The 25575-nt window shown below is 38.1% G+C and overlaps 1 protein-coding gene and 1 pseudogene across 1 annotated transcript in view; one reads left to right on the plus strand and one right to left on the minus strand.

Moving 5' to 3' along the window:
- SLC9A9 (solute carrier family 9 member A9) overlaps positions 1-25575 on the minus strand; it is a 581824-nt gene that overhangs the window by 346775 nt on the left and 209474 nt on the right. The window lies entirely within an intron of this gene.
- Positions 23808-24552, plus strand: LOC105706520 (ubiquitin domain-containing protein 2-like; annotated as a pseudogene).

A 25575-nucleotide genomic window follows, 5' to 3' on the forward strand; every position in this document is an offset into this window, starting at 1 on the left:
TTACCGGCAGGCGGGAGAAGTGGTTCCTATAGTCTCAAAGGTAGATAGAGATTTACCAAAGCTGTAAGGAAGGTGTAGTGCTAAAAGATGCAGAAAACTGGCTTCAATTAACATTCTAATCATCACCGCCAATGCCATCATGCAACTCTGTTTAGAGTGGCATATTCGGCACGGTGGGGTTAAACACAAGCAGTGGGCACTGCCCTCCCTGGAATCGCAGTATTAAAAGCTTTTGCCAAACAGCTGGATTTTTAACTCAGGGCCTGCAGATAAAAGCTCTGTTCCCACTTACCAATTCCCTGAGCTCTCCAGTCCCTGGTAAATTTCTTTTGAACACATTCTCATACTTTTTTCTTTAAAAAATGAAAATGTTAATGTGTAAAATCCAGTATGAGGGACACATTATTCTGAGAGCATAGCTTTCCCCACCGATACCAGCGTCATTTCCACTGCTCTGTTATAAGTGGCTGCAGCTGTTGCCATGGCAATTTTCATTTTTAAAAACTGTATCCACACAAAGACAGGCAATGCAGCTGTTTCCATGAAGCATTACAAAATAAGCCCAGATGTAATGGCACTCCTGCCTTTTTCCAGAATTAAGGAGATGTGTCTAAAAGTCCAGATAGAGCCAAAGGATGGGACTATAACTGTGCCTTGAGAGGAGCCTCCTGCTTTCATCTGAAGCTCAGGATACAAACGGAGGGTAAATTAGAGCTAGTGAGAGTCCAATTTCTACCCAGTTTTCTCAGGCAGATTCTTTGTACCAGTTCATCACTGTTTACACTGTGTACATAACTTCCTCCAATAGCCTCCTTTGAAAAAGACACCCTCTTCCTCTCAATCCGCACTGCTACCCCAGAACATTACAGGAACAAGCACTGCTGATGGGGCTCAGTGCTTGTTTATCTGAAGTCCCATGGCCTCCTACCTACACGTTATTAAAAGGCTGCAAGCAAGCAAGTCAACACAAGTTTTTTAAATCATTCTCCACTTTCCCATTAGAGGAAGCGTGCTGCCTGCTGCTGCCCTTGTCCTTTAATATGGAGGGAGTTTGCTTTTCTCTGTGTGTGCTCTGGTAGGCACCAGTAAGGACAAAAAGATACCTGTCAAGCTCACCACTTCCTGAACAATGGTATCAGCTTTCTCAGGGAACAGGAATCTTTTATTTGTTTCTGTTTTTGTTTCGAGGCCATTGATTTGCTAGCCAAGCCAGATGCTGAAAATTATATAAGTAGAACCCCCAGGTGGCCTCAATCCCTCATTCTAAACAAGATTCAACCTAGTTACCCCCTCACTGACCTGGAGAGCTATTTCTTGTGTCACATAGGTGCAGTGCGCCAGATGGGGCTGTGGCAGCAGAACAGCTAGGTGAAGAAAGCCTACCTGTGCCTCATGGAGAAAGAGTTTTAAAAGAAATTCTATTTCCTGTCAATAATCCCCCGTCTCGTATAACTAACTCTTAAAAAACGTAATTATGTTTTTGAATTTGCCAAACTATCAGTTATAGCTATTTTGTTGTTACTAAGAGCATTGAATTATAAACAGTACAGATCGCCAAATGCCCAGAAATCTAATAATAAAAGGAGTTTTCCTGGAAAGCATAAGTGGTTCTTTTATTCTATAAGGAGGGCCTTTGTTTGCAAAGAAATATGGCTATGTTTAATGTCTGAGTAGTCAGCAATCTTTGTGGTGGTGGTTGCTATTAATTGTGGTTGAGATGTGACCTACAAATAATCCAAGGAAGCCATGGGGCTTTATGAGCAAAACAATTGCCCGTGTTTGATTCTACCTCGCCAGGGATGCTCTCCACGATCCTGCAAAATATCATTTCACTCTTTTGTACTATTGAGATGCAAATGGTGCTGCTGGCTGGCCACTGACAAACTTTATGAGCAATAAGGAATCCAGATTCCTTCAAGGCATCCTTAAATATTAAAATGTCATACATAAACAAAATATGTAATGAACTTGAAATAATTACAACAAACACAAATTTTATGGATCCCTCAAGACCTGTAAGAAATCAAAGGATCTCAGAATATTTCATCTACCTTATCATCTAAGTAAGATGTCAATGCCTCTTTCCATTTAAGAAAAATCCCAGAAACCAAGCCAGAACAAAAAATTATGGAGAATGCACTTGTCCCACAAAGAGCAACTAAACAGGTGCTGTCCCGGTTATTGTTCTCCGGCCTTTTATTACCAGCCCAGTGCTGCTTCTAGATGTTTTGCTATCTTAAAGAGAAGCAAGAACCGAGAGAAGTTCCCTTTGGATGGACTAGAATTCTCTAAGTATGTGAAAAACAAAACAGAAGTAGAACTCATTAATTTATCAGATTTCAATATTAACATTGGTAGGTAAATTGAGCTTTAAAGCTAGTAACTCTACTATTTCTAATTATTAATGATCTGCACAGACTGGTGACATTCTTGTTCCCTACTTGGAATTGAGATCACCCTCCCAAAACTCAATAAATCAGAAAGGTGGATCAGCATGAAAATGTTCATGTTGGTCAGCAACCCTGGCCAAGGAAAGAATTAGGAAATTATTTCATAGCCATCATGAGGAGCTAAGATAATGAAATACAGGAGATACAGACTGTTAAATTGACCATAAGGCGGAAATATTTTCTCCACACATGTTTTCAACTACATAAAATCCTCTTTTCACTGTGCCTAAGGCTGAATGAGAGGGGACCCACTGGGCTGCCGCTCTCACTCCTGGCAAGGCTTGCTGAAGATCAGAAGAATGGTGCAGGGAGGAAGTTCTGTGTGATTTATTTTAACTGAGCATAACAAAGTAGTGAATGGGGATGTAAGCAGAAATGCTGCAGGTGTATTTGTGTTAGCACACATTTCATTTCTCTTAGACACGGGAAGCTGAGGGGAGAAACAGTCTCAATAATGACAGTAGGGGAGTAATTTTTCAAAATGTCTTGTCTTTGATATAATTCTGATATGATTGTTTCTATTGAGATTCATGTGTATTCATTCAATGAATATTTACTGAATACCATCTGAGGGCCTGGCCCTGTTGTAGGCGCTGGAGATATGCAGGAGAATATGACATGGAAGGACCCAGGGAGACAGGCAATAAATAAACAAATTAACAATCAGTCTTTTGAGATGGGAAATCATTTGTGACCCTCCCCACCCCCAAATTTAAAATAATTCAGAATTTAGAATTACAAAGTGACTTCAACAGTATCTCATCTGCATGTCTTCGTATTCCTATGAAGCAAGTTTTGTGGTAATCTTCATTCTGCAGATTTTGAAATTGAAATTCAGTCAAGTTAAATGACTTGACGAAATCCATTTCAACAGTCCATGGGAGCCAGCGTTTCTATTCTGCAGAACTTCTGCTCCTTCACTGTATGACACACCACCTCCATAGATTCTTTTTAACATGCGTGCCTCTATGTGCAGTTTCAAAATCTGGTCTTAAACAGCTTTCCAAATTCATGTATTTAACCCTCCCACCTCTAGTGCCAATTCATGGCACTGCAGATTTGAAGCAAACCATCACTTTCAACTTAAGTTTACTATAAAGAATCTATTGGAAGGTAACTTGGTAAGTGCCAGCATCAGCTGGAATGTGAACATGACTTTGCATGATTACCGCCCTCTATATAGACTTTTCTGGAGGAAGCACCTTCACTGGTCCCAAGACTCTCTCACTTTGCTGCATGGCATGTGCCATGCCCCTCACTGCTCCCATGTCCCCCCTCCACCCTCACTGTTCCTGTAGTACCCCTCACTGCCATCATCACTGCACTCACACTGCTTGCTCTGCTGTTCCTGGAGAAATTCTACTTCGTTGCCTTTCCAGCATGTATACAGCAGTATTCCCATGTAGTTTTTGTTTAAATTCTTAGCCAATGCCTTTCTTCAAGTTTTAAAAACTAATTGCTCCTATACGTTTCATTTAATATTATCATATAAGAAATTAACTTTGGTGTTGTGTCATTTATTGTCTCAAATCAGCCAAGAGTTAGAGGAGAGGAGGGCTGTTTGACCATATTGTTTTGGCAAGTCCAGAGCTTGTTCACTATGGGACCAACAGCACGTAGCCCAGTCTGAAGCAAAGGGCCTCCTTCCTGTGCATGCTCCTGACCTCAGCTGAGGTTCTGGCTCAGACCCAAGGACTCTAGGTCAACACCTCTCAAGATCTCAATGTGAGATCTCAGTGAATGTCCACCTCTTAAGATGTTCTCCCCAGTGAGGAAGGCCAGCTGGAACAGGTCAATTGCTCAAAACACTCACTAGCTGCCTTTAGAAGGACTTAGTTAATTTTACCAATTCTTTTAACCTCTAGACATTTTTAATGCTTAAGTATCTTGAACTCTGTTTAATAACAGTTATTTTACTTACTTTAATAAATATTTCATTTATTTTTAAAATGTTTTATAACTTCTTTTATTAAATAGTTATAATAAAAGGAAATATAGACACAAATGGGGCAATTCTGTAGTCTAAAATGAGAGAGGCTAACTCTGTTTTTCCTGGTTGAATATGATATCTGACACTTAGCTCTGTAATACCGGGTAAGTTGCTGAAGCTACCTGTGTAATAGGATGATGATAGTACTGGACTTCTCCAAAGGACCTTCTTTAACTTTAGAAAATTGTTCCCTTCATTCAGTTTCAACTCTGTCCCTGAGGGCAACTTAAGATACAGCCCTCCTAAAAATCTAGCATTTGAAGTAGCATTTCCAAGATTTGTGGATAAGAATGCTGGTGACCACATGTGAGCATAATGGTGTTTAAAGTCAGGATTTCCTCTTCTATATTCTATATACAAAGATCTGCAGTCTCAAGCTCTTAAATTCTTGAGGACATCCAAGTTTCTTTTGGGAAACTGTTGACTTTATCAATGCAGAGGTGGGAAAGAAATATGCAAACCAGGCCTGTACCATTCAGTCCAGGTACCTTTGTCTCCTGGGATTGGAAGTATATATATTTCTCACTGATCAACAACATAAATATTGGCTTTCAGCCATAGAAGTCATCTCTGAATGGTCTTCATTCAATACTTAAAAGTGTTCACATCTGAGATTCTAGAAGGACCATCTAAAGTATGTGAGATCCAAGTATGCTTCCTACTGGAAGGCAGTCACTGTGGTAGGCAGCCTTCAAGATGGCCCTAGTGATCCCTCACACTAGGTATTCATACCCTCTACAGTCCTCTCTCACACTGTACTAGGGTGGTCTGCGTGACCAACAGAGTTGGCCAGAAGTGAAAGGATATCAGTTCTGAGATTCAATTTAATCCATGTTGGTTGCTCTCTCATTCCTCACGGTATTTCTCTTGCATTATTCTCTCTGGGGGAAGCCAAGTCTTGTGTAGCCCTGCAGAGAAGTCCGTGTGGCAAGGAACTGAAGTCCTCAGCCAACATCCATATGAGCAAGCTTAGAAGTGGATCCTTTGGTCCTGGTCAAGTCTTAAGAGACTGCATTCCTGGCCAACAGCTTGCCTGCAACCTCATGAGAGTCCCATAACTAGAACCAGTCAGCCTAAACTGACCTTTAGAAACCATGAGATCATAAATGTTTGCTATATTAGGCAGAAAAACTGTGATGTATTTTGTTACAGAGAAATGGATAACCATTACTGAAGTTCTACCTTTGTTTCACAGCAGATAAACATGAAACTTTACATGACTATTTTAGCAGTGGCTTTATTAAGTTAGGGGCCACTGCTTTACTTTTTGCTTTTACAGAGGGGTGACTTTTACAAGGTGCATTTGAAGAATTCTGTGTCTTTTGTAAGACTATATCAAGAACATTGTCTATGACATCACTTCATCCTCTATTTCTCACAGAATTCAATAACAGAAAAAAACCACATTGTTGATAATTTGTGTATTTTCTTTAACTGACCTGCAGAATCATAAAAACTGACATACTTCCTTTTTCACTTTGTTGCCAGGAGGCTCTGAATAAAATTTATTTCTAAATTAAGGCCTATTTTGTTCCCGATACACATTTTTTTGAAGAAAGATATTTACTTTTAGTTATCCTTTTTCAAATAAATATTTCTTAGCCCTGTAAGCCCACTCAAGTTCTTTGTGGGAGTAATTAATTCAAAGTGCCATGAATTTGTTGATTTCCTGTTAGATGCCAAGCAGAGTGCAAGGCTCTGGAAATGCAAAGATGAATAAGACAAGAAGTAAGGTTTTCTCTTATGGAGCTCAAAACCTAGTGATGGAGAACTCTGTGGAGAACCAGCCATAAAACTAGGTGACAGACACATCTTTATAGAGTAAATGCAGTAAGGTGGGAGTGCTTTTGAGAGACGATGACTCCTGATTTGGGACGGTAACCAGAGCTGGGCCTGATGAAGAAGGAGAGGCTGGCATTAAGGCTCAGAAAAATAAGAGCTGTCTAGGATGTGGTGGAGAAGTTTAATATGGTTGAAGTGGGGTAGAGTAAAGGTGGAAGTAGATAAGGTACAGATCAAACATAATAAATATGCCTCTGAGTATGTGGGAACACAGTTTACATGGAAGAGATTGCAACATAGTAAAGGCTACTTTTTCCACATAGGAACTGGCCAAATTAATAAATAGCTAACCTACCAGGGAATAATAAAGCTATTTAATAACAGTTTACAGTTCTCCCATTCAACTGTGATATTGCTGAATTCTTGCAAAACAAGAAAGAAGCAATACTTTAGAACTGGAAACACAGTTCATTGGCCACAGATTCTGGTAAGTTTTCAATGAGGTCTTCTCTGGTTAAAACAAGTTAGAGACTGAATTCTGGAGGCTCTGCTTCCACAGGAACCATTAAGCTTCACAAGGGGACAAATGCACCAACGCAAAGCAAAAGTGAAAGCCCCTTTTCTGCTTGTCTAAACCACACTGGAGCCTGTTATGTTCATATTTACCATAAGTAGTCTCTATATTTTCTTTATGGGGACTTTAGATTGTTCCTCCAAATAATAAATATACTTCCTTTGGAGCACATCAGTAGAGTAGGGTCAGCATCCTGATCTGTGTATTAAAGAAGTGCCTGCGTGCTGAAACATTCAGCAGCTAACCAGACTCAGCAGCCCTTCACACATTTGGTAGGATCCTAATGGTGACTTCTTTGATGGTATACCATGACTTGTTCTAATATTTAGAACAGAAGTTACCTACTCAGGTGCCTGCAAGGCCACACCTATAATATAAAGGAACAACTTGTCTGTGGAACCCAGGAGAATGATGGAAACCCCAACACACCGAGCCAGCAGCTATTCACACACACTGGCACAGGACTGCAGTGGTGGAACATCAACTCAACTTTCTGGCTATTTTTGCTTGTTTAAGAGAAACTGAAAATCTAAACCATTATGTAAAATTTGCCAAATTTTAAATGTTGGCATCACATATAAAAGATTTAAGCTGTGTGTGGACTAAACAAAGCACATCTGGCCTGACCTGTGGACCACACATTTGTCACTTAAGCTTTAGACGATCATATTACCAGATATTATTTCTGGCACATATTGAAGGAATTGTACAGAAACCACTTTTAAAACCTCAAATTTGTTTTTGGTGACCTTGTGACATCATTTGGTGCTGACAGGAGTATAGAGCAATGTTAAGCAAGTTATGCATCCTCAGCCATTAAAAGATGGTTCCAGATACAAATAAGCTGATATAGAAATCTCTCCTGCATTTGTGTATATAAATTATAACAATGTTTTAAACACATAGCTGAACTCAAATCCCCAGAAGTAAGAAACAAAGGGAAAACCCACAGTGAGAATGATAAGCTCTGCTCTATGCTATTTATAAAGAAAACCCTCACAAAAGAGGTATGTGTGCCGCTTTAACTGACCTCAAGAATCATATAAATTAATATCCTTCTTATTTCATTCTAACTTTGTCTCACAAAAATATTATTAAAATATAAATAGGCCGGGCGCTGTGGCTCACGCCTTTAATCCCAGCACTTTGGGAGGCTGAGGCAGGTGAATAACCTGAGGATAGCGGTTCGAGACCAGCCTGGCCAACATGGCAAAACCTCATTTCTACTAATACAAAAATTAGCTGGGCATGGTGGCAGGTGCCTACTATCCCAGCTACTTGGGAGGCTGAGGCAAAAGAATCACTTGAACCCAGGAGGGTGGAGGTTGCAGTGAGCCGAGATCATGTCACTTCACTCCAGACTGGGCGAAAGAGTGAAACTCTCCATCTTTCTCTCTCTCTCTCTCTCCATATATATATATACACACACACACACACTCACACACACACACACACACATATATATATTTTATAAATATATACATGCATACATATATACATACACACATATATATTTATAAAAATTTATATATATATTAAAAAGAGTAGCTACTATGAAGGGGAGGCAGAGAATTTTAAAAAATTAAAAAGAAGAACTAGAACAGTAAAAAATACAAACAGCACAGTCTGAAAGATTTTCTAAAACAACTGCATTAAAACGATTAAAAATATCATTAAATTAAATATAACATAAAATGAAAGAATAAGACTCTAGACAATTTGAAAAAGGAAGAATCAAAATCTAGAGTGTAAACTATAGGAAATAAAATTAAAAACTCAGTTGGAACAGCTCAACAGAGAATTAAAACAGGATCTGGGGGAATCATCCAGAACACAGGTTAAAAAAAAAAAAGATAGAAAGGAAAGTGTAAAAGAATGTTAATGGTATGCAGAATAATTAAAAAATGGTCCAAAATATATCTGTTGCAGCACAAAGAAGGGAGGTGAGAGAGACACTATTCTGAGAATTTTGTTTTGTAGAACTGAAGAATCATATCAAATTCTGAGTAGAATAAGTAAAATAAACACTTAGATTTGCTGTAGTAAAACTGTACAATACAATACATAGAAAGTAAAATATCAACCAGAGAGAAAAGACAGATTAGCTAAAATAAGAATAACAATTACAGAGCATATTTTAAATCAATATCAAAAGCAAAATCAATACAAAACAATATAAAATATAATTGCCTAATAGCAAATTCCTGAGGGAAAATATTTGTCAATTTTGAATTCTATATCCAGATAAACTATCTTTCAAAAGTGAGGACAAATAGATTTGTAAGCCAAAGACTAATAATTACTGCTAAATTACTACTACCAAGATAATTTACTAATCACATACTTTAGTAAGAGAATCACTAAAGGAAATGCTTCAGAAAGAATGAAACTGAACACAGAGGAGAGAGTAGGTGCACGAAGCATTGTTAAGCAAACAAACTGCTAAACGTATAGAAAAGCCAACATAATAATAATGATGACGGAATGCTTAAAAATAAGGTGGAACTAAAACACTAGCAAATTGAAAGCATGAATAATGGAAGGGATGAAAACAATTAAACCATTTTAATTTCCACATAGTGTCCAGGATGATGCTAGGAATATTTATTTATTTCAGATCTTGTTAATTATATATTCTATGTTAATTATGTATGCTAAAATTTAAGGATAGTGACTAAAATAACGGAATGAATCATTCCACAATAATAGAACAACAACAATAAAAGGGATCTAGAGAATTCAATAATCAATCCAAACAAAATCGGGAAAGAAGAAAACAGGAAGCCTAGAAAAAGCATTTTATATTGCAAACACAAAATAAGGGGTGAGATATATTTAGATATACATATAAAACTGGTATAGATTTAACATATAAATGTTTGGCACATGGTTTATATGTGTTTTAAATGTGTTATGTTTTATTACACAAATATACTTAACTTATATTTGTATAAGTGTAGTAAACATCTCAGCGTGTTTTGCCCTTCCCAAATAGAAAGATAAAACTTAACAAGAACAAGGCTTTTGGCTGTTGTCTTCCCTCTTTGTCCTCCCTGGAATATGAACTTCTGAGGTTTAGTAGCTAACTTGCAAGCAACAGGTGAAGAATCACACACCAGGATAGTGAAACAGGATGATAGGTAACATCAGCGGGCCAAGAGCCACCATGGTGGTCTTTCCCTAGACTTCTTGTTGTGGAAGACAAAAAATATTCTTAGTTATTAATATCCTGTAGAAGAATTTTTCTGGTTCTTGTAGCTAAATGCAATGTAATTGAAATATATAAGTACAGTATAATACCATTTATATAAATTTTTAAAAATATAGAAATGTGTTATGTATTGCTTACAGGTATAGACAAACATAAGGCATATGAAAAACTGGTCAGGAAGAACCCATATTGATGTTAAGATGTGGTTACCTGTGCAGAGAAGGATGTTAGGGGAAGGGAAAGAATAGAACAGGACCATGACTATTGCTATATTTTTTTCTTTTAGAAAAGAGTTCTGAATATCAATGTTAAAAGAGAATCTGGGGGATGAGAACTTGTTTTTTCTGTATATAAATGAATTATGTTAAAAGTTTTATCTAGAACAAAATAAATTTGAAATTACTTAAACTCCTTAGCTGTCTATGATGGAACATGGTTCGTTTTTTGTGGGTCTTTTGTGGATAGTGCTCTGTACTTCCCTTATCTGATCCATTTTCTCACTCCAGTGAGTGAAAGTGGGGTTGAAGATGAGTTCTGTTCTCTGTCAGACTGTGTTATGTACAGATCCGCTGCAACCCTAGCAGTTGACCTAAGAAAACAGATTCCTGGGAAGCTTTTATGTTGCATCAGGGCAAGTGAATAAAAGTTCAGGACAGAGTATTCCAAAAACATTAGATGACTGGATCCAAAGAATGCAAGCAAGAAAACATGATGATTGGCACTTGGAGTTGGTAAAGACAAAGATATGAAATAATAACAAGCTTGAAGAAATCCCAGCTCCTGGGCGAATCTTCTACAGAATAGGAGAGCCTAGAATCAATACTTTTTCAATTACATTTAAAATTTTTTTTCACAATCTAGTATTTGGGCAGCAAACTAGGTATGTTGTAGTTATTAATTTCTAATATAATTTTATCAATCAAACATATACATTCTCAGGGGAATTTCTTTTTTTTAATTCAGAGAACAGAGAGAGTATAAAGTGAAAAGTAAAAGACTCTTCCTCCCTCTCCGACACCCAAGTCTCACTTCCAGAGCTAAATACTGTAACTATTTCTTACACTTCTAGAGATTTTATGCATAGATTAGCCAAGTTACATCCTATTTTTTAGAAATATGAGATAATACCATACATATTATTCAATAAGTTGGTTTTTAACTTAATTTATATATTAGGTATCTTTCCACATCAGCTCACATAGATGCATCTACCTGTCTTCAACATTTACAAATGTTATACGCAGTTAATGCATTTATTAAACCACTTCTGTACTGATGAATTTTAATAACTCATCTTTTCCCTACAGATACGAAAAGCCATTTTATCATATTCAAAATTCCCACAGGTATTTGTTTAGATTTTTCTTCTGACTCTATTCTTTCATAAATCTTCCAGCCCTTTCCTTCACAAGCACCAAAGTTTAATGGCTGAGCTTCATAACACATTTTGGTATCTGATTGAGTCCACTCCTTAGCATTACCTAGAACTTACGGAATTTTCCTTTCTAGTTGTATGTATGTATGTATGTATGTATGTATGTATGTATGTATGTGTATGTATGTCACCCAGACTGTCACCCAGTCTGGAGTGCAGTGATGCAATCATGGCTCATTGCAGCCTTGACCTCCCAGGCTCAAGCAATCCTCTTACCTCAGCTTCCACAGTAGCTGGGACTACAAGCACGCCACCACACCCAGCTAATTTTTAAATTTTCAGTAGAGATAGGGTTTTGCCATGTTGCCCAGGCCAGTCTTGAGATACTGGGCTCAAGCAATCCTCTCGCCTTTGCCTTTCAAAATGCTGGGATTACAGGCATGGGCCACCATGCCCAGCCCACATTTCTATTTGTGAATGCTTATTTTTCCAGGTGAACTTTAGCATCATTTCATCAAGTTTAAAATATCCCATCAGTTTCTCTGAGCAGCCAACCATGATTGCAAACCCCACCTTGTAGACTTTCCTTTCTTTAAAATGAAACCAAGGGGGTTCTGGACTAAGGACAGCAGGCATGGAGGCAGGAAGAGTGGGATGCCGCACTGACTAGAGGTAAGTGAAAGTCTACAGAATGAATGGTGAGAACCCCAGGCCCTTTTCCACGTCGGGCTCCCAGAGTGTTGGCACTCAATCTATACCTCCTATGGGAGAAATGATCTGAGAAATAGACTGGTTCACAGATAGTGAGATTTAGAGGCGCCTTCAAATAAAGGCCAGGTTTCCCAGTTGTCCTACAGTGAGGCTCACCAGTTGACGAGCTTAGAACTTGCCCCGCTCCTGCCCCTCTTTCTTTCCCCCCTCACACTTAAACATGGTTATTCAGTCTGGCCTTTCTAGAGAAGTGAGAAAAAACAGAGAATCAAAACAAAAGGATGGGAAAAATATTGCAGAAAGCAAACACAATTTAAGGTGCCGAAAAAAATCTTCAAAAAACCATTATCAATATTTTCAGAGGCAAGAGAAGATATTGCATTCATGAAAGTGCATAGGAGGCTAAACGAAATTCAGAAAAGCAAAAAAAAGCTTTTAGAAATTAAAAGATAAAGATTGAAATGCATATTTCAAAATTGGAATATAAAGTTGGGGAAATCTTCCATAAAATATTTATATAGATAGAAGATAGATAAAAAGATGTTTGAGTGAATGGTATAAAGAATTGAAAAGCAGAAGAAAAAAGATGAGAAGAGATCACATCAGTTGGTCCAACAATTTTATCAAATAGGTTCCATAAGAAAGAGAAGAAAGAAAAGATGAAATTATCAAAGGAATGGCATGAGAAAATTTTCCACATTGCAGGATATGAGTTTCTAAATTGAAGGGTCCAAACATGAAACACAATGAGTAGAAACAAGCCTTATACCAGGCACATTATTGTGAGATTTCAACGTAAAATAGATAAAGAGAAGAGTCTATATGATTTCTTGAGAGACAAAAGATAAATCACAAATGCAAGGATAAAGATCACACAGCACTAAATTTCTGAAAACAGCACTGAAAACTAGAAGACAAGGAAGTGTGTCTTAAAATTTTTGAGATAATGTGATTTCTAACCTAGAATTCTATTCAAGGTATCATTCCAAGCAATTGAAAAGAATAAAGCCATGTTCACCATGCAGTATCTAAAACAAACAAACAAACAAACAGAAATCTTCATGCCTCCTTTGCAGAAACCTATTAAAGGATATGTTCCATGAAAATATAGGAGATAGATAAAATAAAGAGGGTGGATATAAAACTGTGAGAATCTTGAATCTTTAGGGGAATTTGGGCCAAGAGAGACATTTAGAAGGAAATTGTTGAGAGAGTAGCAAATAAGGGCCAAGAGAGAAATGGAACCAAGGACAGAGACATAAGTCTCATTCACTTTTGGTGTCAGGAGAGCACGAGGCAGAAAAACAAAACGCAAGGGGTCTAGGAGGGAAAGCCAGATGGAGATCTAGGTTAACAAAGGACTGGAATAAACGGAAATGGGAACAGATGTCAAAGATAGGTGGCTAAATAGTTTTTGAAGCTTTGAGAAGAAAGGAAGGCCAAGTTCTTTGAAAAGGCGATTTGCATAGAATAAAAGCAATGGAGAAGGAGGTTTGGTTGAGTCAATGGGATGGAAGCCAGTTTACATGAGTTAAAGAGAAACGTGAGAAAGTAGAGTAGTACAATTTGTGCTAAGTTTTGGTGATGAAAGGGAGAAGAAAATATATTAATAGTAAAAGCGGAGAGTAGGGATAAGGAAAATACTGCTTAAGAAGAGGAAAATATAGGCATAACTGAAAGAAATAAAAGATAATACAGAAGAGGAGATTGAAAACTATAGGGAAGAAATGCATTTAGAAACACTTTTAAAATTAACACAAAGGGTTGGAAACCCAGGTGAAGTATTTAACAAAGAAGAGGGATAATTTCTCTGAAACTGAAGACTAAGAAGATAAAGTAAGAACAATGATAGTTAGGGTCCAGTGGGTTCTACAGTGTTTATTTATAAGAAATGACAGATATTTGTATTAATAAGAACTGAAGTTATTGCCAAGTAGAGTAACTCAGAAGAAGGGTGAAAGAATTGGAGGTTTAAGGATCAAAGAAATCAATCTAAAATACCTTAAAAGGGTGCCCTGTGAGCCCTAGTGAGAGCTGGATGCAGTGAAAAATCTAAGAGAACCCAATAAAAGAATTCAATAGTTGAAAATAATTTGTTTACCAGAAATTTGTTGAATAACTTAGAATGTATTGCTGAAAAAAAGTTATCAACCATATACACTTTTATCATGAATAGGTAATTTGGACATTAGTTTGTTTTTAGATATTTTGTTCATTTCCAGAATATGTTATTTCCTTTTACTTTTCTTACACTTTTAATTTCTATTTTTACTAATTATTACTACACCTTGTAATAGTAAAAATTTACCCAAACACACACAATAAAATAAAACTAATATCCAATAATAGATTATTGGTTAAGTGCAAACAGTAAATATGATAGGGTATAATTTTTGAATAAGGCATATACATATGTATTACATATATATATGTGCAAAGAAACGATCTAAAAAATATATATGTTATAAATGTGTGTGTGTGTGTGTGTGTGTGTGTGTGTGTGTGTGGTCTTTAAGTAGAATGAAACACAGTGGGGTCCTAATGTACTTTTTTTTGCCTATTATTTGTAATTTTCTTCTAAAGCATATATATTCATTAAAGTTGGAAAGGATAAAAGAAAAATATACTAAAAGTTTTCAGACTTGAGTGTTTCGGATATTTTTCTTTAATTGATAAAGTTTGAGTTAATTCTTGGTCAAGTATGTTTACTAAGCTGCTAGGCCTATTCCATATTCACCTCAAACACTACCTAATGCCCTTTATACAAAAAGTTGTAAAACCATTCTATAGTGAAGGAAAACATTTTTTTAACTGACTTTTGCTCTTAACTTATTAAAAACCTTCTCAAATAATTGTAGCAGGCATAATCCCCAACCACTGAGCATTTAGTTTTTTCCTAATAAATATACTTTTTGGATTATTTAGTTCCTTCTGTATTTGGGGGTGTAGGGCCAGCAAAAATAAAAAATCACAGAACTGCCCAAAAAAGAAAACAAAGCATTATACAAGCAACCTGTGGCACTTCGAAAATCACGAATACATGGAAAAAACAATAAAATATTCATTAATGGAAGAAAATTATTGACAGGTCAATTCGTTTGCAGCCAATTGACTTTCAAGTAGTTTCAAATTAGATCCTGTTCTTCAAGATGATAGGAAAGTGTTCTACAGCCTGGGAGCATGAATAAAAATAGTAGGTAGACTCAGAGTGGATCTTGGATGGAAGGTCAAGAAATCGAGGATAATAATGTTATACAAAGCAACTGGATATTAAAGGAAAGAACCCCCTTCTTTTCTGAGACAGGGTCTCACTCTGTGACCCAAGTTGGAGTGCAGTGATCTGACCGTGGCTCCCTACAGTCTCAACCTCCTCAGTCTAAGTGAGCCTCCTGTCTCAGCCTCCTGAGTACCTAGGACTACAGGAATACACCACCATACCTGGCTAATTAAAAAAAAAAATTGTTAAGATAGGGTCTCACTATGTTGTCCAGGTGGTCTCAAATTCCTAGGTTCAAATGCCTCAAGCCAAAGTGTTGGGATTACAAACATGAGCCACCATGCCCGGCCTAGGACACTTTGAAGTTAAAGCTTTGGGTCAGTCAATGTCAGAAACAACTTAAAAGATAGATAGTGAGTACTAGACTTAGCCAAGACAGCATCTTAGCTTGCCCCTGTGGAGGGTGGGCCACTACGGAGTGGCATTGGCTCTATCCTCCTGTACAGACAGTGATTGCCATTGTCAGTGTCAAGTTGGAAGAGAAATAGAAATCGCTACAGCAACATAGCAGTTACATTTTGCATTTTCAACCTTTTTCTTTCAAAGTCTCAAACGCTGAACCAACGTGAACTTTCATGAGTGCAACCCATTGAAATGGAATACTGTCTAAGAGGAAGAATCAAATTCCATGCAATCCTATCGTCCTTAGACGGTCTCTCTCACTCATAGGATAATCTGAAGTGAATAAGAACTGGCTTGAGCTCACACTGACCTTCGGGGTGGTACCCTGTGCTCCAACATGTTTCCAAGAGGCATCTGGGTATTCGGGTGCCAGACCACCAACATGGATGCCTGATCAAAAGCAGAGGTAAATAATTGCTTCTCTGAAGTGATTTCAAGTTTCCCTAACAGAACTGTGTGTATTTATCAAACCTTCATTTCATAGTATCCCTTTATTTACAGCAAAACAGACCAAAATACCTGCAACTAGTCTGAGCTGATTTGAAATGACAGGTATGGGAATTCCCAGTTGAATTCGTACCAAGTTACATTTTCTTACATCCCTAAGGGCAAATTTTGTAGCATCTCTCACCAGAATGTTCCAGCCTGCCAGGTAGAGGTGACTACTGTGATTTCACCTTGAATATTACACATAAACAAAAAGAAGTATCTCAATAGCAACTTGCTTAAAGAAGCATCTTATAAACCTGAAGCACCTCAAGAATGCTAAATTGGACTGATATGGATTTTTCCCCTAATGTAGAAAGATATATATAAAAAAACACAACAGGGGCTGAGATATGTGACAATTTGGAAACAGCTGTGCTGATTGCAATAGTCTCTCAATAATATATACTGCTTGTATTCTCTTCTCAGTTTGCTTCTTTGACTCCAGGAGGTACTGGAAAGATACAAAACATTTTCTATGGCAAACTGCTTTTAACATGACCAATTACCTTTCCATCTTTACGCTGTGCTATGGTTTGAATTACATGATTAGTCTTCAACTCAAAGAGGTCTGAGGTGTGCCGTGTTTTTCTCCCTTTCTTTCTTTTCAAAAAGCATCTTAGAATTAAAAAAATGTGAAAAAGGAATTTCAAATATCAATAGCAAGTGGCTTAATTTTTAGCAATTATCGATGTTAGCTCACTGTATAGAAAATTAAGACTGTTGTGAAACAGTCTGTAGTTTTTATATGTTTAAGGCTCTGGCAACCAGAATCTCCGGAATATGTTAAAACTTCTCAAATTTTACAATCCAATTTTATGACCACAAAACCTTACAGAAAAATATGCTAAGTGCTCACCAGGTAGTATTAAGCAGTAATAAGTCTGGAATTTCTTACATTTTAAAAATCATCTGGAATCTGTTTTCATGTAAGGTATGATGGTAGAATTATAACTCTCTTTTGTCTTTTTATAATTGGACAGCTAAATGGTTCAACTTCAACTCCTTCCTCTCTTCTCACTGAATTATAATGCCACTTTTAAACATGGAGTACATTTGCATAAGTGTCCACAGACATGCCTCTTTTTGTTTTTTCTGAGTGTTCTGTTCATTTGACCTCTCCATTTCTATCCCGATGTCACACTGCAATAATTATAATTGTTTTACTCCATTATTCTTTCTTTTACTAAATTGCTTTAGACCTTATTGTAACTCACTTATTCTTTCATATGAAATTGAAATAATTTTGTGCATTCTAGAAAAAAAGGCTCTATTATTTTTATGGGAATTGAATTATATTTTAAAATTAATTTTGAGAAAATTAGCACTTTTAATATTGAGCTTTCCCATCCAACAACATAGCTTCTCTCTCCTCTATTCAAATGTCATAATTTCCTTCCTACAGATTCTCGTTACCTCTGCTGTGCTTTTAGTTGTCCCCCAGCTCCACAGTAGCAACATATCACCCGAATGGACCTTAGTCCTTCCTTGGTTTCTGCTGGGAGACTTCACCAAGGCAGGCAATAAGCCTACCATCTCTGAAGGTTAAGACTGGTATTTCCAGTATTTCCTAGGCTCAATGTCATGTTCGTGCTTCTAGTTAGCTCTCTGCACAAGGCCGAGTACTCATTTTTGGTATGCCTATATCAATGTTTGATCCTTTCTCTCCCTCTCACCCTTGCTACGCATCATTTGGCAAGCTGTATATTTAGTCCTTTGATCAGTGCCTTGATTTGATCAGGCTTGCAATGATTTCTGCCTCTCTTTTCTAATGAGCCACAGAGCATATTCAAGGATATGTCCAGCTTGGGGCAAAATAGACTGTACAGAGCTCTCTTCAGATTCCAGGCACTTTAATTCATAGTTCTCCAACAGACAATAGAGTACATCTTACAAACTGCCTAATAAAAAGAGGAGAAATTGCTCTCTGAATGTGCTGTAATTGGATCATGTCTTTACTCACATGGTATTCAATAGGGATCCAGGATGGTTTAAGGTTTGGTTTTTTTTTTTTTAATCTCTTTATTAGTGTGAGAGAGATATAAACCACAGTTAGAAAATCAGAAACTTTCTACTCTCATGATGGAGAATAGAACTAACAATCCAGATTCCACATTTATGGTGACCTTTAATGTGTCAGGTAGAGTACTGGTGTTTTCTGAGATACTCTCTGACTAAGCTTTTCAAAAGATAGCCATGAGCCCAGAAATTTGAAACTTAAAAAAAAGTTATGAAAGCTTATGTATTGAAATTATGACAGGCAGTAACTGTCATGTTCAGAGTTCTTCAGAGTCCTTCAGAGTGCACTGGTCCCCTTGCAAGTAAGAAGAGACAGGGTCCTGGGAATAGGTCCGTATGGACACTGGGGGTGGGACAGGGAGACAACATGTCTTCTTCGGGGGTGTGCTACCCACAATGATGCCTGCTGGGTGCTGCTCGCAGCAGCCCATGAACAGCATACCCAAGTCAGCCAGCTTGCTTCAGTCTCATTACTAACATAGACCCAGAGGCCTGTGAATTTAGAATGATAATCCCAAGTGCACTTGGCCACACCACAGGGCCTGACAGTTACCACCGGGCCTATGGTTAAGAAAGCAGGAGAAACATTATTATTGGCTCAATGCAAGTTTCATGAGCCTTACAACAAAGCTTCTCCTTCCAAGAATAGTTCAAACTCACTTTATGAATGAAACACCTGGTAACTGACCCAGATTGAATATAGGTATAACAGCAGAAATCCTCCAAACTCTAAGAATGGTCTGCAGACGGAGACCCTCTCAATCAGGCAGCAGTCATCTGATCCCTGGCTGTATCTTGCCCATGCCCTTATGCCACCTGCTCCTCCTCTCTGTCTTGTAAGAGTGCTAGCAGAACAAAATTGCTTGAACGTCAGACTATATCTAAGACTCATCATTGGAATTGGATGGAAGAGGAAAAGCATCCCCCCACAACCTGGTTAACTAAGACCACTCAAGGGGCCTGAACGTGACAATAACTCGGAGCCAATAATAATAGTTAAATAAATGTAGCAAGCATCGTTTGGTGTGTTTTGTTATTAGGTACTAGAAACAAATTTATCATTGTTGACTTTCAAAACAACTGCATGAGATATAGATAATTATCCCCATTTTATAGATGAGGAAAACAGGTGCTCAGAGAGTTTAGGCACCTTCTCCAAGGCTGCACAGTGTCAATGACAGAAGGAAAAATTGAGTATTCATTTTGACTAACTTTAAATTTCGCATTCTTTACAGTATTCTGCTTTCATTCATTTTACTAGCTGCAGAAGTCTAAGAAGTTTAGAGAAGTTTGGTTACCTGATTTTATAATGTAGAACATCAGAAACAGTGAATTAGAAAGAGTTGTGAGACTACCAGAAGTACAAAAATGTATGACTAAAATTGAAGGAGGAGAAAACTTTTGTAAAACATCCCCAAACACCAAAAACACCCCCAGAAAACTCCTCAAAACAAATAACCTGGGGACAGTGAGTGAAGAGGCAAATAGTTCCATATGTCCCTCATAATCTTTGAGGTTATCACTGGATTATGGCATTAAAAAGGGTTAGCCTATATACAGTCTATGCTGCTTATAATGTTGATAAAATTTCCTAGAGAATTTTGAGAATAGAAGGGACATTTAGGGATCATGATTCAGAGCTGACTTGTGGACATAAATAATCAAGGTCTAGAAGGTGACAGAGTTGACTCAGCCAAGTGCTGGTCATTGGCAGAGCCTCACACAGACCTCACTTTCCCTAAATCCTGGCCTTGGAGGCTAACAACTCCTCCTGGCTTCTCCCAAGTTTAGTGACACCTTAGAAACCTCTCATCAATATGGTTAAAGAAGAGATCTCCTTGTTTGACATTGCTAAATTAGATGTCTAAATTTTACTTGTATGTTTTATCAATTGCTCATTTTTGTTCAATAAATTAGATACTAGATAAGTGCCTGCCTGAGAGATGAACATGGTCCAGGCAGAGAAACCAAGAAATAAAAGAGAAAGCACAGTGTGGTAAGAATGTTCAGGATGAAATGGGAGCCAAGGGGCACCTAACACAGCTGGGCTTTAGAAGGGGTCAGGCTTGTTTTCCAAGACGGGTGTTTTTGTGTTCAGTCTTGATGGATGCCTAGGGAATGAGCCAGGTGAATGAAGAAGGAAATGCCTTTTCGGGTAAAGGGATAGAATCTATCATCACATGGAGTCTCTAGAGAAGTATCAGATATCTTAGTTTGGTTAGGCAAGAGTCAGCAAACTATAGTCAGCCTAATACATTCTACTATCTGTTTTTATAAATAAAGTTTTATTGGAACACCAGCCATGCTCATTCATTGACCTAGTGTATATGGCTGCTTTTGCACTACAATTAGTGTCAAGTAATTGCCACCAAGACCCTATGGCCCATAAAGCCTAAAATATTTACCATCTAGTCATTTACAGGAAAACACCGGCTGAACCCTGGATTAGAATAGATGGAGGCAGGGTACAGATTGCACACTGGTGGCCCATGGGCTTCAGCTGATTGCTTTTTTTTTTTAATTTAGTCTGTTCATCGTCCTTTCATTTATTAGTTTAAAAGAAGATATGTTTAACATTTTAAAATTAGGAGAATTCACGCAAAAAAAAATCCAGATTTTTAACTCCTCTTTAAAAATAGGATCTGTCATTTTGGATCTACTTTTCAGCGTGGCAAGAATTAGACAGAGCTAAGCAGCAGCAGGCACCTTCAGGTGTGGAACGAGCTCTCCATTTTCCCATTGTCCTTCCCACTCTCTCCCAGCCTACTTCACTTATCTATCTAAGCCCTGCAGGAATCTAAGTTTACAAATTCCTGAAAAGGCTGGATATAAAGGTAGCAGTGATTCAATGAAGGGCTAGGAAATATTTAAGAACTTTCAACTTGATCCTGAGATGCCAGGCAGCCACTGGCCTCTGGCCTCTGGCCTGACAAGACTGGTATTTTAGAGAACAAGACTGATAGCAGCATAAAGAATGGACTAAAGAGAGAGTCCAGAGGCAGTGAGGTCATGTAAGAGGCTTTTGAATAAGTCCAGAAAGGATTGAAGGAGACCATAAAGTAGTATCAGAGTGAAGGTAAGAAGAAAATGGATCCTAGGAATATCTGCATGACAGCCAAGAACACAGCTGAGACTGAGATACAAGTAGGAGGTCTTGGGGTACTGGAATAGTGGGAGGAAAAGCATTAATACTGACCATTTCCTGAGCCCTCCTAGGGAATTCTCAACAGAGTTCTAGAGTCAATGATGCATAGGGCCTACTTTATGTGGCCAATTAATTGAACTTGTGTCAAGAGAGTTTTATATTAAACACATTGGGAGCTTTGGATATCAGAACTTGTAGCAGTATAGCAAGGGTCTTTGGAAGAGAGTATAAAGAAAAGTATTTGATGCCAATGGTCACAGCCTTCTGTTACAGGCACAGAATATTAGGGTAGCTGAAGGGAGTAGGAGCTTTGTCAGGAGTCTCAGGGCCCAATGTTCATTCCAGATTTGGAAAGTCTGGTAACTGTAGGAAACCGTAGACACCCCACAGGGGCTCAAAGACAGTGCAAAATTCATGTACTGCTTCCCACTCATTCCTAATTCTGTCTAGAAGACCAAAGGTGATCCCTGATGGTGAATGAGAAGTGACCTTAGGACCAACCTGGCACAATGACAGGAGAATAACCATTCTTCTCAGCCTCCTTGGATACACTACAGGGGAGATACTTCTTCCCTGATGGAAAGATCCTGATGAGCCTTCAAAGATATTCTCATCAAACAGTAAGAAGTATCACCTTACAAAATTGAAATGCCACTTTCATCTGTGAACACAGAAATAATCCCAAAATAGCTATTTGTTTGAAGGAGAAATAAAGCAAGTGGATAGAATTTCCTATCTACTTGGCCTAGTGAAAGACTCAGAAGGTTTAGATCATTCCTTTGAAAAGAGGAGAATTGGTAGTTTCTACGGAGCATCACATCAAAGGGACTGCAGAACCATGATACCCTGCATTTTGAAAATTGGGATAGCTTCCCCAATCAAGCTCTTCATAATAGTGAAAAGAATTGTTCCTCAGCAACCCACACACCTCTATCTAACTCATTCAGAAGAGCCGCTGAGGCAATTTTCTAAGCCCTGTATTTTATTGATATTACAGAGAGGTATTGAAGAATGTCCACGAGGAGTAACTGAAAGACAAGAGGAAAAGCAAGGAGGTTAAAAAGAAAACCTAGAAGATGCTGTCACTATAAAGATTACATAGTTTCTCAAGCAAATCCCAGACAGGGTTCAGTTTTTGAGAGTACTTGTCTAAGTGCTCTAAGCAGAGTAATTTTGTTTGTGTAAGGGGTAATAAAGAAAGAAAAAGCATTTCCAAACACGAACTAATACTTAGAAAAAGGGAAGCTTACTCAAAGCAAACCAGAACCATTATGCTTATCTGACGAAAATGGGATTTTCAAATTTGCAAAAATTTACATTGTATACATAATGCAGACACATTTTCCATGCACAGCAGTCAAATATTAAAATCTTTACAGAAGCTTTTATTTTGTGTAATGCATGTATACAATGTTTTGCATTGCCCTAGATAAAAATTCATCTCGTGGTGTCATGCTGTGTCAATCCTGAGGAAAGGCAAATAAATCCTCATTTTACCAGGACAATAGCTTTGGGTAAGAGGATAAACTAGCTCTTCTTAATCTCCACTATTCTCCAGCTGAATCCAGAGGACCACCCACACGGACAGCAGTTTGGGAAAGGATTGAATTGAAGCGCTTCTAAGCATAGCCTGTTCTTCCGCAGTATCTCAGCAACTTCTGGCTCCACCAACAGAAGAGGTCAAGTAATAAATACCATTTTCATGATGCTTTACAGTTTACAAAGAGCCCGTCTCATTAAGTTTTCACAAAGTTGCACCTGTATTTTGTTGAAGGTCAAATCGGGTAGGGGACTTGTCCAGGAACATCAGGAAGTGGCAGAGGTAGAGCTTCAACCTGGGTGATCTTTGGGTCACCTAAGACCCTCCCACTAAACCCCTTATCACAGCTGTGTCTTAGCCACAGAAGGGAAGTGAGAGGCTGAGAGAATCCTTCTTCTTCTAGCCCCTGCCTCCGTGAGTCATGCTATAGTTTTTTTGTTGTTGTTCATTTGCAGAGAGAATCCTACTTTTATAAGACTTTTGATCTATTTCATTTGACATGTAGTCCATTTATCTCACTTCAAAATATACCATATATCTGATCTATCCTAAATTCCTCCACTTTCTAGCTGAGGGCTTTTGGCAAGCAGTTTAATCTCCCTGAACCTCAGTTTTCTCACCTATTAAATAGGGTAAGAAATAAGTATAGCATAGTTGTTGGGAGGATTAAATGAGCTGGGGCATGTAAATAACATATAGCAAGCACTCAATAACTGTCAAAATTAGAAACTTAGCAGGGGGCTGCACTGTGTTGGGTGAGTGGAGCAGTGCACCTGGTATGGAGCCCTGTGGCGGTGAGCTCAGACAAGTGCCCAGAGGTGGTGGAAAAGCAGCGAGGAGCCCACATGGGTGTGGGCAACCAGAACAACTCCTCAGGCAGACTCAACAAGAACTCGGAGGGCACCAGAGTTGCTTTAGGCGGTAAGCAGCTTTTGAAAAAGGAGAAGCAAAAAAGGAAAACCTATTATCCTATGACAGACAACTGGGCAGCAAGAGGGTCGAATTTTGAGAGACTACATTAGCTTTTAAAGGCTGTAAGGAGATTTGGGATGTCTTGAATGCTGCTGCACATGTTTTTGAGAGATGTTATTGTGAACTTGCACAAGCAATCATTGATGGGGTAAATGTAACATTAACAGGGTGTGCACTTACAAGTGCCGTGATGAACTAGGGAATGGATATCAGCCTCCAATCTATTGCTTGGCAGCAGAAATCAACAAAACTGAGGAAAAGAACATAGAAACTCAACGTTCCTCGGCCACCACCCAATTCTAGATATGAATGTCAGCTCCATTTTTGTCTTCCCACAGGCAAAGCCCTCAAACTTTTGGTGAGCAGCACAGACACAGTATGCCACATGCAGAGGCGGTGACTCGCAGCAGTAGTCAGTGGTGGTTCTTTTCTGGCAGACCTTTCACTAACAAAATGAAATTGGAAGAGCCGAAGATCCCAAAGGACTGTGCTGTACAGGTTATAGTGAGGCAACCTTTTCAAAACCCAATACCAGTTGAGAACAGAATTGGTCCCGTTGGCTGGACCCCAGACCCCTCTTGCTCCTTTTCATTGTTGTGGTCATTTTCTACTCTATGACGTGATATTCATTTGCACTGCTCTGAATTCCCTATGAATGGATTTAGTGCTGAGGAATTACAGGTGAAAAATTTCATCTGTGAATGAGACCAACGAAAATAATTAATAAAATACAAAAAGCTAAAAAAAAAAAAGTAGCTGGAAGCTGGTAATGAACGAGCTTGGGTGGAGGTGAACATTTACTTCTCCAATTAAACTATGAGCTGCCAGGAGGGCAGGCCATTATTTACTTAATGTATCTGTATTTATTGTATTTCATTTATCTAATTTAATGTATGATATATTTTACCCTTCTAAACACCATTAGGAAAATATTACTTTCTCACTGTAACTGCTGGGAAGGAGCATGCTTTTGTTTAGAATGTGAGCAATTAGGGAGCAGAATCTATTTTCCTAAGCGACAAAACTAGACGGAGGATGAAGGGATGGAGAGATAAAAGGAGAGAGAGGGTACAGATGTGCCTCCACTTAAGATGGGGTTAAATCCCAATAACCTTGTGGTAAGCTGAAAATATCACTAAGTCGAAAATGCATTTAATATACACCTAACTGATGAACCATCATGACTTAGCCTAGCCTTCCTTAATGTGCTCAGGTCACCTACGCCTGGGCAAAATCCTCTACCATAGATCCTATTTTATAATAGAGTGTTGAGTATCTCATGCCATGTATGGAATACTGTTCCAAAAGTGAAAAACAGAATGGTCATAGGGGTACTCCTAGTATGCTTCCTACTAAATGAATATCGCTAAACACTGTAGTATTTAAATTGACAATATTGTAAAGTTGAAAAATCATTACGTCAAACCAGGGTACACTGGAGACCATCTGTATTAAAAACAGTCACTCTATAATATTCAATGTTAGTAAGATGGACTATAGAGACATAGTTGAGTCATTTAAATGACTGTATTTGATTATTTCTGTTAGAGTAATCATATTCTGAACTGTGAAATAATTTTATGGCATAAACTTTGGTGGTATTAGATTTATGTAACATAAAATTAGAAGACATTTTGTCAA

This window comes from Aotus nancymaae, unplaced genomic scaffold, assembly GCF_030222135.1.
Source record: "Aotus nancymaae isolate 86718 unplaced genomic scaffold, 86718_ANA_hifiasm-v0.15.2.pri h1tg000019l, whole genome shotgun sequence".
Lineage (NCBI taxonomy): Eukaryota > Metazoa > Chordata > Mammalia > Primates > Aotidae > Aotus > Aotus nancymaae.